The 16059-nt window shown below is 44.7% G+C and overlaps 1 long non-coding RNA gene across 1 annotated transcript; it reads left to right on the top strand.

Moving 5' to 3' along the window:
* The first annotated feature begins 12478 nt into the window (after positions 1-12478).
* On the top strand, positions 12479-13482 carry LOC123141649 (uncharacterized). Its single transcript, XR_006470387.1, has 2 exons — positions 12479-12715; positions 12804-13482. It is a non-coding gene; the product is annotated as an uncharacterized lncRNA (long non-coding RNA).
* The last annotated feature ends 2577 nt before the right edge of the window (positions 13483-16059 follow it).

The raw sequence follows: 16059 nt of genomic DNA, 5'->3' as shown, positions 1-16059 counted from the left end.
TGAGTCGTATAGTAGATACGATCAACATGGAGATGTTCACCGATGATGACTAGTTCGTCTCACGTGATGATCGGACACGGCCTAGTCGATTCGGATCATGTATCACTTAGATGACTAGAGGGATGTCTATCTAAGTGGGAGTTCATTAAATAATCAGATGAACTTAATTATCATGAACATAGTCAAAAGGTCTTTGCAAATAATGTCGTAGCTTACGCTTTAGTTCTACTAAGATATGTTCCTAGAGAAAATTTAGTTGAAAGTTGATAGTAGCAATTATGCGGACTGGGTCCGTAAACTGAGGATTGTCCTCATTGCTGCACAGAAGGCTTATGTCCTTAATGCATCGCTCGGTGTGCTGAACCTCGAGCGTCGTCTGTAGATGTTACGAAAAATCTGACATACACGTTCTGATGACTACGTGATAGTTCAGTGTGTGATGCTAACGGTTTAAAATTGTGGCACCAAAGACGGTTTTGAAACGTCACAGAACATATGAGATGTTCCAAAGACTGAAATTGGGATTTCAGACTAATGCCCACGTCAAGAGGTATGAGACCTCTGACAAGTTTCTTAAGCCTGCAAACTAAGGGAGAAAAGCTCAATCGTTGAGCATGTGCTCAGATTGTCTGAGTACTACAATCACTTGAATCGAGTGGGAGTTAATCTTCCAGATGAGATAGTGATGGTTCTCCATAGTCACTGCCACCAAGCTATTAGAGCTTCGTGATGAACTATAACATATCAGGGATAGACATGATGATCCTTGAGCAACTCGCGATGTTTGACACCGCGAAAGTAGAAATCAAGTAGGAGCATCAATTGTTGATGGTTAGTAAAACCACTAGTTTCAAGAACGGCAAGTGAAAGAAGGGATACTTCATGAAATGGCAAATCAGTTGCTGCTCTAGTGAAGAAACCCAAGGTTGAACCCAAACCTGAAACTAAGTGCTTCTGTAATGAGGGGAACGGTCACTGAAGCAGAACTACCCTAGATACTTGGTAGATGAGAAGGTAGGCAAGGTCGACAGAAGTATATTGGATATACATTATATTAATGTGTACTTTACTAGTACTCCTAGTAGCACCAGGGTATTAGATACCGGTTCGGTTGCTAAGTGTTGGTAACTCGAAATAAAAGGCTACGGAATAAACGGAGACTAGCTAAAGGTGAGATGACGATATGTGTTGGAAGTGTTTCCAAGGTTGATATGATCAAGCATCGCATGCTCCCTCTACCATCGAGATTGGTGTTAAACCTAAATAATTGTTATTTGGTGTTTGCGTTGAGCATAGACATGATTGGATTATGTTTATCGCGATACGGTTATTCATTTAAGGAGAATAATGGTTACTCTGTCTATTTGAATAATACCTTCAATGGTCTTGCACCTAAAATGAATGGTTTATTGAATCTCGATCATAGTGATACACATGTTCATGCCAAAAGATATAAGATAATAATGATAGTACCACATACTTGTGGCACTGCCACTTGAGTCATATTGGTATAAAACGCATGAAGAAGCTCCATGTTGATGGATCTTTGAACTCACTCGTTTTTGAAAATATTGAGACATGCGCTATTAGTATATATGCATGAAGAAAGTCCATACAGATGGATCGTTTGGACTCACTTGATTTTGAATCACATGAGACATGCAAATCATACCACATGGGCAAGATGACTGAAAGGTCTCGTTTTCAGTAAGATGGAACAAGAAAGCAACTTGTTGGAAGTAATACATTTTGATGTGTGCAGTCCAATGAGTGTTGCGGCATGCAGTGGATATCGTTATGTTCTTGCTTCACAGATGATTTGAGTAGATGCTAAGAATATTTACTTGATGAAACACAAGTCTGAATTATTGAAAGGTTCAAGTAATTTCAGAGTGAAGTTGAAGATCGTCGTGACAAGAGGATAAAATGTCGATGATATGATCATAGAGATGAATATCTGAGTTACGAGTTTGGCACACAATTAAGAAATTGTGGAAATTGTTTCACGACTAATACCGCCTGGAACACCATATTGTGATGGTGTGTCCGAACATCATAACTGCACCCTATTGGATATGGTGCATACCATGATGTCTCTTATCGAATTACAACTATCGTTTATGGGTTAGGCATTAGAGACAACAGCATTCACTTTAAATAGGGCACCACGCAATTCCGTTGAGACGACACCTTATGAACTATGGTTTAGAGAAACCTAAGCTGTCATTTCTTAAAAGTTTGGGGCTACGATGCTTATGTGAAAAAGTTTCAAGCTGATAAGCTTGAACCCAAAGCGGATAAATGCATCTTCATAGAATACCCAAAACAGTTGGGTATACCTCCTATTTCAGATCTGGAAGCAAAAGTGATTGTTTCTAGAAACGGGTCCTTTCTCGAGGAAAATTTTCTCTCGAAAGAATTGAGTGGGAGGATGGTGGAGACTTGATGAGGTCATTGAACCGTCACGTCAACTAATGTGTAGCAGGGCACAGGAAGTTGTTCCTGTGGCACCTACACCAATTGAAGTGGAAGCTTATGATAGTGATCATGAAACTTCAGATCAAGTCACTACCAAACCTCATAGGAAGACAAGGATGCATACTACTTCAGAGTGGTACGTAATCCTGTCTTGGAAGTCATGTTGCTAGACAACAATGAACCTACGAGCTATGGAGAAGCGATGGTGGGCCCGGATTCCGATGAATGGCTCGAGGCCATAAAATCCGAGAGAGGGTCCATGTACAAAAACAAAGTGTAGACTTTGAAGAACTACTTGATGGTCATAAGGCTGTTGGGTGCAGATGGATTTTAAAAGGAAGACGAACAATGATGGTAAATGTCACCATTAAGAAAGCTCGACTTGTCGTTAAGATGTTTTCCGACAAGTTCAAGGAGTTGACTACGATGAGGCTTTCTCACTCGTAGCGATGCTAAGAGTCTGTTGGAATTATATTAGCATTTACTGCATTATTTATGATATCTTGCAGATAGGATGTCAAAACATTGTTTCCTCGACGATTTTCTTGAGGAAAGGTTGTATGTGATACAACCAGAAGGTTTTGTCAATCCTGAAATATGCTAACAAGTATGCAAAGCTCCAGCAATCCTTCTCAGGACTGGAGTAAGCATCTCGGAGTTGGAATGTATGCTTTGATGAGATCATCAATGGGTTTATACAAAGTTTAAGAGAAACTTGTATTTCCAAAGAAGTGAGTGGGAGCACTATAGAATTTTTGATGAGTATATGTTGTTAACATATTGTTGATCAGAAATGATGTAGAATTTCTGGAAAGCATCCAGGGTTATTTGAAAGGTGTTTTTCAATGGAAAACCTGGATTAAGCTACTTGAACATTGAGCATCAAGATCTATAAGGATAGATCAAAAACGCTTAATAGTACTTTCAAATGAATACATACCGTGACAGGATTTTGAAGGAGTTCAAAATAGATCAGCAAAGAAGGAGTTCTTGGCTGTGTTACAAGGCGTGAGTATTGAGTAAGACTCAAGACCTGACCACGGCATAAGAGAGAGAAAGGACGAAGGTCGTCCCCTATGCTTTAGACGTAGGCTCTACAGTATGCTATGCAGTGCACCGCACCTGAAGTGTACCTTGCCATGAGTCAGTCAAGGGGTACAAGAGTGATCCAGGAATGGATCACATGACAGCGGTTGAACTTATCCTTAGTATCTAGTGGACTAAGGAATTTTCTTGATTATGGAGGTGGTAAAAGAGTTCGTCGTAAGGGGTTATGTCGATGCAAACTTTGACACTAATCCGAATGACTCTGAGTAGTAAACCGGATTCGTATAGTAGAGCAGTTATTTGGAATAGTTCCAAGTGGCGCGTGGTAGCTACATCTACAAGATGACATAGAGATTTGTAAAGCACACACGGATCTGAATGTTGCAGACCCGTTGACTAAAACCTCTCTCGTAAGCATAACATGATCAAACCCTAGAACTCATTGAGTGTTAATCACATGGTGATGTGGACTAGATTATTGACTCTAGTAAACTCTTGGGTATTAGTCACATGGCGATGTGAACTTTGAGTGTTAATCACATGGCGATGTGAACTAGATTATTGACTCTAGTGCAAGTGGGAGACTGTTGGAAATATGCCCTAGAGGCAATAATAAAATGGTTATCATTGTATTCCCTTGTTCATGATAATTGTCTGTTGTTCATGCTATAATTGTATTAACTGGAAACCGTAATACATGTGTGAATACATAGACCACAACATGTCCCTAGTGAGCCTCTAGTTGACTAGCTCGTTGATCAAAAGATAGTCATGGTTTCCTGACTATGGACATTGGATGTCATTGATAACGGGATCACATCATTAGGAGAATGTGTGATGGACAAGACCCAATCCTAAGCATAGCACAAGATCGTGTAGTTCGTTTGCTAGAGCTTTTCTAATGTCAAGTATCATTTACTTAGACCATGAGATTGTGCAACTCCCGGATACCGTAGGAATGCTTTGGGTGTACCAAACGTCACAACGTAACTGGGTGGCTATAAAGGTGCACTACAGGTATCTCCGAAAGTGTCTGTTGGGTTGGCACGAATCGAGACTGGGATTTGTCACTCCGTATGACGGAGAGGTATCTCTGGGCCCACTCGGTAATGCATCATCATAATGAGCTCAATGTGACTAAGGAGTTAGCCACGGGATCATGCGTTACGGTACGAGTAAAGTGACTTGCCGGTAACGAGATTGAACAAGGTATTGGGATACCGACGATCGAATCTCGGGCAAGTAACGTACCGATTGACAAAGGGAATTGTATACGGGATTGATTGAATCCTCGACATCGTGGTTCATCCGATGAGATCATCGTGGAACATGTGGGAGCCAACATGGGTATCCAGATCCCGCTGTTGGTTATTGACCGGAGAGTCGTCTCGGTCATGTCTGCATGTCTCCCGAACCCGTAGGGTCTACACACTTAAGGTTCGGTGACGCTAGAGTTGTAGAGATGTTAGTATGCGGTTAACCGAAAGTTGTTCGGAGTCCCGGATGAGATCCCGGACGTCACGAGGAGTTCCGGAATGGTCCGGAGGTAAAGATTTATATATGGGAAGTCCTATTTTGGCCACCAGAAAATATTCGGGATTTTTCGGTATTGTACCGGGAAGGTTCTAGAAGGTTCCGAAGTGGGGCCCACCTGCATGGGGGGACCCACATGAACGTGGGTAGTGGGGGGCAAGGCCCCACACCCCTGGTCAAGGCGCACCAAGATCCCACCTTAGAAGGAATAAGATCATATCCCGAAGGGATAAGATCAAGATCCCTAAAAAAGGGGGATAACAATCGGTGGGGAAGGGAAATGATGGGATTTCTTTCCCCCACCTTTTCCAACTCCCCAATGGACTTGGAGGGCAAGAAACCAGCCCCCTCCACTCCTATATATAGTGGGGAGGCGCATGGGAGCAGCACCCAAAGCCCTGGCGCCTCCCTCCCATGACACCTCTTCCTCCCCGCTTGCGCTTGGCGAAGCCCTGCCGGGATCCCGCTACTTCCACCACCACGCCGTCGTGCTGCTGGATCTCCATCAACTTATCCTCCCCCCTTGCTGGATCAAGATGAAGGAGACGTCCCCCCTCCGTACGTGTGTTGAACGCGGAGGTGCCGTCCGTTCGGCGCTAGGATCATCGGTGATTTGGATCACGACGAGTACGACTCCATCAACCCCGTTCACTTGAATGCTTCCGCTCGCGATCTACAAGGGTATGTAGATGAACTCCCCTCTCTCTCGTTGCTAGATGACTCCATAGATTGATCTTGGTGATGCGTAGAAAAAATTTGAATTATTGCTACGTTCCCCAACAATTTCTTCACCACCTCATGGTCAGTGATGTCAGTGGCACCAAGTGCTTGAAGCTCATTTGAGATGTCAGTGAGGCGATCAAAGGTTTGCTGAACATTTTCATTGTCGAGTCTTTTGAAGCGGTTGAAGAGATTGCGAAGAACGTCAACTCGAGAGTCACGTTGTGTTGAGACTCCTTCGTTGACCTTAGACAACCTATCCCAGATAAGCTTAGCTGTCTCCAAAGCACTCACTCTGCCATACTGCCCTTTGCTCAGATGGCCACATATGATATTCTTCCCTTAAGAGTCGAGTTGCTTGAATCTCTTCACATCAGCAGCGTTAATTGTAGGAGTGACGGAGGGAATGCCATTTTCCACAACGTGCCAGAGATCTTTGTCAATTGCCTCAAGATGCATTTGCATCTTATTCTTCCAATAGGGGTAGTCCGTCCCATCGAAGGTAGGACACCCAACCGAGACCTTGATCATGCCTGCAGTCAACATAACTAAAACTCCAGGTGGTTAGACCAAAATCACACAGAACAAGGGAGTACCTTGCTCAGATACCAATTAAAAGTGCATTATATCGACTAGAGGGAGGGTGAATAGGCGATTTTTACAAATTCGTCACTGGGAATTTCAAGCTGAGAAAATTCCTAAGCAACGAACCACTACCTCCATTCCTTTATGTAAGGTGTATTATTTCTGGCACGGTGATCAAGGCACGTGACTATAGATAATTTAGGACGAGATTACCCTTGTCTAATTCGTTGATTAGCGGCAAGTAAATCATTTAGGCTAGGAAAGAAAGAGATACACGCAATCGGGAGAGAGATACTTTCTTTTTTTCTCAACAAGGAGAGATACATGCAATCGGGGGAGAGATACTTTCCTTTTTCTAGAGGGCCAGAAATGGAATTATGAGGAATTAGAAGAAATGCACCTTACATTGTGGAATTTTATCAAAAGACAAATACACCTTAGATAAAGGAACGGAGGGAGTACTTAGCAGCGGAATAAGTACTCAGATGCATGCATAACAGAACAAAAGCACAGTCATCATGATAAAATGAAAACAAGCTCAGAGTACAAGTAGCATGTAAACAGGATAAGCAGGCTGAAGCCAAATTGGCTGAAGAAATAGGATTGGGGAAATTGAGAAAGTCTTCAGTCAAAGTCTTCAAACAGTAACGATCAAGTACAATAGCATATGAATGAGGAAAAGAAAGGGTTGAAGAAATAGAACCACTGGCTTGGTGAAGACAATGATTTGGTAGACCAGTTCCAACTGCTGTGACAGTTGTATGTCTGGTTGGAGCGGCTAGGTATTTAAACCTGAAGACACACAGTCCCGGACACACAGTCCTCACCGTATTCTCCTTGAGCTAAGATCACACAGACCTCGCCCAAATCACTCGTGGTAAGTCTTCAGTTGACTTCCAAACCTTCACAGACTCGGTCACTCGGCGATCCACAATTTCCTCTTGGATGCTCTAGACCATGAAGCCTAACCGTCTGAAGGATGCACAGTCCTCAAAGGTAACAAGCGTCGGTTCCACACAGGAACAATCTCTTCAGTGATGCTCAACCACTTTGGGTTTGTAGGTGTTTGGGTTTGGGTTTTCCTCACTTGATGATTTTCGCTCAGAGTCCTCGGAGGATGGGATGCTCTCAATGACAAGTGTCAGTTTTTCTCGGAGCAGCCAACCAACTAGTGGTTGTAGGGGGCGGCTATTTATAGCCTAGGGAGCAGCCCGGCATGATAAGACACAAATGCCCATCAATGATATGACCGTTAGGTGGGTAGATATTTTGGGACAGCGGGCGCATAGCACAACAACGATCGGATATTTGAGTATCAAATTCCTCAGGGCTATCATGTTCCTCACTTGTAGGCAATCCGCACTGGCGAATTCCTAACTCCTCAGTCAGAACAATTTCCTTAGAGAGCAGAAGAACTTCGTCTCTGTCACTGAAGAAATTGACTGAAATGTATGAGATTTCCAATGGCTTCACTCGAAAGGATTTGGTAGGGTAGGATTTTGAGATGAGCATCACTTGGAAACTTTTCCTTAGTTTTACCTCAACCCCCTTTACGGTGTTTCCTATGACTCAAGAAAGAGAAAATGAAACTACGAAAACAAAAGTCTTCATGCTTCATAATCCTCGCATAAATATCAAGTCTTCACGGTCACACCAATTTCTTCACTTTCAAAGTCTTCAAGAAAACCAAAATCTTCAGCTAAAGACTTTCATTTTTAGGGGTCGACTTTCATCGTAAATATCAAACTCCTCATAGACTTATAGACCTGTGCACACTCACAAACTCATTAGTCCCTTAACCTATAAGTCTTCAATACACCAAAATCACTAAGGGGCACTAGATGCACTAACACTTGTGCATCAAAAGATAATCTCCTCAACAGTCAAACTCTCTCAACATTTGGTTGTGGATTTGGATAAGGTTGGAGTGAAAAGCAAGAGGGGATTAGATCTCAAAGGGAGTGATTGGATGGTTGGAGAGGATGCCCTTTGAAATCAACACAAGGAGGTGGAATTCTCTCTCGGAACAAATGATGCGAGTGGAGTTTGCTTCAAGTTGTACTGGTGGGATAGGTGAGGGTGTATATATGAAGGAACTAAAATCTAATCGTTACACACTTTATGCACAACTTGGAGGCTCCGACTTGTTTTACTTGGCGGCCTCGAGTTGAACAAAAGTGTCAACATTCAGATGCATCGATGGGTCCAAAAGAATTTGATCGGCAGCTCCAATATGAGTACCTTGGCATTAACAGAATCTTTGTTGACACTTTGGTGTTTCTGACTGGTTTTGCTCGGAAGTTCCGATGTGCATGAGAACATGATGTTTATCATGTTGCTTCGGTGACTCCGAATGGAATGCTGAAGACTCCGATTGAACTAGGGTTTGGAACAACTGCTATATCTGGTTCTATCGATGGCTCTGAGTGGAAACGGTTTGGTAGCACCAAATGGAATTTGGTACGAAGATATAATGGAAAATCTTGAAGGATTTTGAGGAGTTTCGGAGTTTGATCTTTAGGCACATGGAGCAAAAGGTTCATTGTCACATCCTCATTCCCTTTTGATAGTACCGGCATGCCTATGGACTCAATGTGATCTTGAATCACTAAAATGAAAATGAAGATTCCATTGTCTTGACCAACACCTATCTTTTTTGGGGGTCACCTTCCATTCCAATGTTGCACCTAAAAGAATTTTTCTTGATATATACTTGAAGTACAACTAGTTCTTTGAGATATGTTGGCATGAACTACCAAAATCCACCTTGGGAATTAGATGCACCTTCAACACACAAACTTATGTTGCACCTAAGACAACCAACGAGTTGCGGCTCCCTCAAATTGCATAGCAGCTACAACAATCTATAGAACCGGATCGGTGTCAAAATAGCAAAATAGTCCTCCACCTAGTCTAGCATAACTTTGGATTCTTGCCGTCAAACCTCAGGAAATCCATTAAACGTGGTTTTTCATGAATTCTCGAGGATGATGATTGACGCTCACAACTGAGCAAAATAGCAAACAAGGACGCAGGATGTTGAGTCTCATGGCAACCTCATGCTGGAGGTGGGATGTAGGGATGTTAAAACCTACTTCCCGATCCCCGTGTAGTCATTGTTAGATTGTGCCCATCAGGACCGATCTCTGTGGCTCCCTATGGAGTCCTGATGATGGGCTACGAGTTTGTAATACGGGAGGCGAGACCAAGTGTGACGTGGATTTCATGGATGTTCTTGCGCAGATCCGCCTCCGCTCCATTCATGTATGTCTGCATATATCGCTGACGACAGTGCCCAAAACTTTGTCGAAGGGTGACGCGGCCAAATGCCTGACCGTCGTATCCATTGTGTGACTCACCGCCAAAATGATGAGTTTATCGATCTCATTCTTGTGCTTCTCGTGCGCCTAGCAGGACACCATCAAGAGTGTCTGGTAGATGGCCTTGGCTTCTAGAGTGAGATTCCCCATCAGCTCTTGACGACGATGTGTTTCCGGCGTTGCCAATCACGTGTCGTGGGAGGTGGGAGGGATCAAGATTGAAGTCGGAGAAGGATCAACGGCTCTGTATTGCAATTGTTAGCACCAAGTTATGAATCAAAGAGGATACTGGGGGAATTAGTAGCTAGATGCTCGGGAAATTACTCTAAGGAGAAGAATTGTTTGAGATCCAGAGTGGGTGACTACAATCCAGTGGGTACTATCATGTACCAACCGCCAAGCAAGAATTCACGCAACCCATGCCTTCTATATAGCTAGCCGACGACCTAGTCTTCTGGTGGATAGCGCTATGACGCAATGTGGGGCCTTTTGGAAGGTAGGCCTGGGTCCTCGTCTCCCTCGTCTGCATCATGGGCTTCATTAGGGGTGTTAACAAAGTCGCAGTGAAGATGGACTGCTCAGCAATGTCAAACAAGACGCACTAGCATCGATGGGAAAATCTCACCCAAACGATGTTGCCTATGATGGTGGTGCCAACCATTGAGTAGAAGAAGGTTATAAGGTCGAGCGGATTTGTTTATCTCAACTCTTTAGTTGTTGTCCAGAGACTGTAGACCATGGGAGGATGGCAGAGGGAGCTTTTGGTCAGTCGGAAATTGAGAAGGTAGTCGCTAATTAAGCCTATAGGATGAATGTCGCCCAATAGTTATGTTAAACATTCTATATGCCCTTTCCCACGACAGATCAACAAAACTACCAAAGGATCTATAACACTTGTTTCAAATCATTGATACACTTGCTACGATCCGTGGAAATACCATACGAACTATGAATTATTAAATTTAACAATTTCAATTAACCGGAAGTATGACCCATCACATTTCATATGAAAACATATTCCGTCATATTAATTTATGGAACCCAATTTGTAAATGTAGTATTCCCTTGACAGAATGTCTGGACAAACATTTTATAGGAGTACTAAATTGATATTACTAAGTCCATCACAAGTATGCCATCATGATGATTACTTTTTTTATTCGCAAAATAATAAAAATAAAATAATTATTACTTTTTCGATGTAATTTGATGATCACAAGGGCTACCATGAGAACATGCCAGCGTGTAAAACAATTTTTTTTACTAACATGATGTATTTTATTCTTATTTGCGGGAATCCCCAAATCATAGAAGTTTGGAAAATAAAAGTGGATGGATGGCCGCTGACTTGCGCCTATAGGTTGTATGACTTCTCCCAACAACTCCTGTAAAAAAGCTCCCCGTAAAAGTGGGTTTACGAGATGTCTGTAAACTTTAGGGGAAGTTGGCATGTTAGGTGTTAGTGAGCGAGAGGGCGGGCATTGTGCTGGCAATGGTCGGCGGCGGATGGTGGGGGCGGTGGATATGGCGGCGGTGCGGCGAAGTCCTATGACGGTTAGCTGACGTGGAATTTTACGGCTATTTATATATATATATATATATATATAATTTATGGGAAGAGCCATATTTTCGTAATTTTCTGTGTGTTTATGAGAATTGTTGGAGAGTTTTAATTTACTAGCAAAAGAGCCCGTGCGTTGCGACGGGAGAATAAAATACCGCACGACCCTAACCCAATAACCTTGACTAAGACCCCCAATAGATCTTGTTGAGGGTCTCTCTTTCTTGGCATAAGATGAAAAATCTTCTCTTTTTTTCATGCAAGATTCTGCCAAGGCGTACATGCACGATTATCGACGGTTTCTTTCGCCTCCAATTTGGCTTTGATGAGGTATTCATTGCAGTTTGGGTCGGTGGCGGTACAAAAGAAAGATAGATGGATCGTGCGCTATTGACTAAGATTGCATCTAAATAGTATTTTAGAATATTTAATAGGTAAAATAACATCATATTTATATTTTACATATTTTTTAATCAAATTTCATATATAACATGTTAAAATTGTAGTTAGGATTTTAAAAGATACGAGTATTTTAAAAATATATTATTTGTTCAAGATGGACTGCGGGTTAATTATACAAACTGCAAGGGGTTTAAAATCCGGCTCGGCCACGGCGCGCACGGGCTCCGACTCTGTCCCCGATGCAGCACAACAACCCCGACGCGCAGGAGCTCCATCCCCGGTGGGCGTGAGCTCTAGCCGCCGCCGTGAGGCACCGTCTCCTCTGCCCGCGCCATTGTCGTGGTAGAAGGAGTGGGTGGCCATAGGTGGGACAGTCTGGAATGACTATGATGCGGACCTGGGAGCCCTGGCGTTTCCGATCACTCTTATATTGCCTTTAAATTTGGTCCCGGTTTGAGATACGCCAGTCAGTCCAGGCGATTAATAGAAAATAAAGGGTCCGGTTGGGCCAATTTTTTATCGGACAATAACCAGACCGAGCAGACGTTTCGAACGTTTAGGGATGAAACAGGGGTCCGGCTGTAGTTCTCTTATCTACTGCAGCTTCTAGGTCCTTCGGATCACTTCCCCTGTTAAAGAAACCTTGTGTGTCACTTAGTGTGGGTATGGGTGTTATGGAGGAGAGGTCGCATGTGGGTGGGTATCGGTGGAAATAAACAACTGGACCAGGAGAGATGAGGTAGTGATGCGTGGACCCCTAGTGGACGCGTGTGCATCTCATGCAAGGCGGCTAGAGGCATTTACAATGTGCTGGATTAGAATCAATTCTCCATCACCATCCAGAGACTTGAAAACAAACAGCACAACGCTTTCCTTTTTTCCCTCAAAAAACAGCGGCAGAGCGCAGCCCCCTTCTCCCCCCGATCCAATCGCGCCCGAGCGCCTTCCTCGCGCCCTCGTCGAGGAAGCAGGAAGCCTCACAAGCACCCCTCTCCCGCAGCTCGAACCCGAGTGGGTCGAGCCAGTCACCCCCGCCGGTGATCTGCAGCAACAGCAGCAGGACCCACCGGTGAGCCGGCTCTTCCCCGCGCTTCTCCCTCCCAATTCTACCACCAGTCTCATCTTTCTCCTCACCCTCTGTCTTCTCTGTTGAACAGGAGAACTCAGAACAACAACAATGGCGATGCCACTATAGAGCTCTGAACTGCCGCCGTCACGCCCGCATCAAGTTCGCCGGAATCTGTGCACCGACACCCGGCGCAGCGACCCAGCATGCCCGCGTCACAACAGGAGCAGGAGCATCTCCGGCAAGTGGCCTCGACCGCCTCCTTCTATTCCTGCTCGCGCCCAGCGCCTCGTCCAAGCGCGGACCACCAGCGCCTCGCCCTTTGCTGTCATCCCGATTTGGCCCGCCCCTTCATCCTCGTTGGTGAGCGGCAAGCAGGCCACGAGAGAGGGGGCGACGAGGAAGGGGTTTGTACCGAAGCTGGTGACGTGGGAGTGAAGGTCGCATGGCTGGCGGTGGCGGCTGCCGCCAGGAGGTGGCCGTGGCGGCGGCGGAGGCTGGAGGACGCGAGCCTCGTCGCGGCCGCTCGCAGGGCCATGCCCTTCCTTCCTTGGCAGCGCGAAATGGGGGGAGAAGGGGAGCACGGGAGCGTCCCCCTCCCCGGCGCTCCTTCTTCTCCTCCGCGACTCACCGCCGCCGTGGGGCCTCCTGCCGCCGCCCCCCTCACGACACGGGAGCAGCAACTCTGCCGCCGCTGTTGGAATTTATATGTCGTGGAAGAAGATGTATAGTTTCCTTGTGCGTGCAATCCAAATAACACGCGTTTGTCAGATTCGTGTTTCGGGAGGTCGATCCGGCGTGGTGGCAATTTGTTTTGGGCTGGCAGCCTGGCAAAGTGGCACCGCAAGATTGCACATGACATGGTTTCCCGAATTAGTACCACCTCGCGTATATGTTTTAAATTTAAAGCGTATATGTTTTAAATTTAAAGTAAAAGCATAAACTTATGGGAAGAAGCGTATTGTGACGGTGAACCCACGGAGTTAATCCGTGCTTTATTATTAGGGAACGAAAAAGATAACGCCCACACGTGTGGGCGTTAGTTAACTCAACCACACGCCTCCATCGCCGTTCAACAGTTTGTGCACGAATCTTGGCACGTTTTGATTGATTTTGTGTGCCATGTAGGACAAGTCGCGTGTGTGGTGTGTGAGAGTGTTCGCCCACACGCCGCTTGCCCCCCCCCCCCCCCGTCAACGGTTGCCACTCGGAGGCGTGCGGTGGAACTGCTCTGCGCCCGCACGCCACGCCCGAACTGCGGTTGCCGTCAACCACGTCGCGCACTTCGCCCCTCCTCCCCTCAAGGTTCCATTTACTCTCCACTTCATTACTCACCCAACCCACCCCGCAGTTCATTCGATTGGAAGAGAAGGCGAGAGGAGAAGGCGACGGCGGAGGCGGAAGAGTCGACGGCATTCGCGCCCGTCGGTGGGACTCGCCGGACCGGGGCGTATTCGCCGGAGTGCCTACAGAGTGAAGGTAATGCTCCTTCCCACGGTCACGCTCCTTCCTTGCATTTCTCCCCTCTCCTCCGTGGTCAATGTTCCGCTCGAGATTCATCGAGATTCAGGCGGATTCGCGGAGTCCTGTGCTGGTCGTTTTCGGTGGCATTGCACAGTTTGGCCGCCGCCGCCGCGGCTGTCATGCCGGTGTGGCTCGGCCTGCCCGCAGCCACATCCTGGTTCTGCCTTGAGATTGAGCCGGCGTTTTTCTATCCATTAGTTATGTATTTGTCTCGAAATGCTATTTGCGATCAGTGTAGGAAGTTTTTTGTTGACGAATTTCAGGTTATGATAGTTGCCAATGAACCCTAGATCTAGGTAGTTGTATTTCAAAGTGCAGTATGAAGGTAGACATGATAGTTCCAGTAACTATCTGCACTGGATGGCAACTAATTCCCTGATCAACTGTGTCAGTTGCCACAAATTTATTTTCCATGTGGCAACTTTTTTTGTGCACACACTATGGCTGTTGTCATGCTGTAGGCATGATAAAATGTAGTAAATAGATAGTCATGGCAATTTCAACAACTATGTGCACTGGATGGCAACTAATTTCCTGATCAAATGTGTAAGTTGCCACACAATATGATTTCCATGCGGCAAGTATTTCTGTTAACACACTAAGGCTGTTGCCATGATATAGGCAGGATAATGTGGCAAATTCACTGTACAATAGACTCAATTTTGTGTTTGCCATGCTGACTTGTGATATCTGAACATATTTGACCGTATTACATGGCAACTCATTTTTAATATGAGGTCAGTGTGTGAGTTGCCACATTACAGGTTGTTCAGTAGATGTTTTCAACACTTTTTGAATTGTCTTGTATTTTACCATGGCATTTTCAACCTAGTACATATGCCTTTGAATATATGACAACTATGTGCACTAGATGACAACTAATTTCCTGATCAAATGTGTCAGTTGCCACAAGTATGATTTCCATGTGGCAAGTATTTCTGTTAACACACTATGGCTGTTGCCATGATGTAGGCAGGATAATGTGGCAAATTCACTGTACCATATACTCAATTTTGTGTTTTGCCATGCAAACTTGTGATATCTGAACATATTTGGCCGTACTACATGGCAACTCATTTTTAATATGAGGTCAATGTGTGAGTTGCCACATTACAGGTTGTTCAGTAGATGTTTTCAACAATTTATGAATTGTCTTGCATTTTAATATATGGCAATTTCAACCTAGTACATTTGCCTTTGAATATATGACAACTCATTTTTTGTATGAGGACAGAGTGTGAGTTGCCACATTATATGTTTGTGCAGCCGAAGATTTGTGCCTTTCTTTCGTACTATCTTGTGCTAACATGGCAACTTCAGCATTTTATTTCAATTGCCTTATGATCTGTACATTTTTCAAATGAAGCCAATGTGTTTTGTTGCCACATTTATTGTTGGACAATCATAGGGGGTGTGGGTGTTCATACGATATTGCCTAAACGTTTTGCCACTTTTAATTGAGCCCATGTGGCAAGTACATTCTGTTAGGTGGCAACTGCTTACTTCATACTTTCATTTTCACCCTGACATTTTGCTTTGTTCTTACCTCAGCAAAATGGCTCGCGGCGATCATCAAGACGATGATGATTTCATGGAGTTACCGCGGCAGAATCGCACAACTAGACGGACAACAGACGGCGATGAGGTAACTGTCCACGCCCCCAGCCCCCTTCCCCCATATGTTTTGAATGTCATGTTGAGTTTGCAATCATCTGATAGGGTCTAAACCTTCATGATAGTGAAACATGGCAACAAATGATCATTTCTCTGTTTTGTAGAAGAAGAAACGTAATCGCAATAGGGCTTCACAGGAACGCCTGACT

Source organism: Triticum aestivum, chromosome 6D (assembly GCF_018294505.1).
Source record: "Triticum aestivum cultivar Chinese Spring chromosome 6D, IWGSC CS RefSeq v2.1, whole genome shotgun sequence".
NCBI lineage: Eukaryota > Viridiplantae > Streptophyta > Magnoliopsida > Poales > Poaceae > Triticum > Triticum aestivum.
Note: the sequence above shows the minus strand (reverse complement) of the source record. Positions and strands in the feature narration are given on the sequence as shown.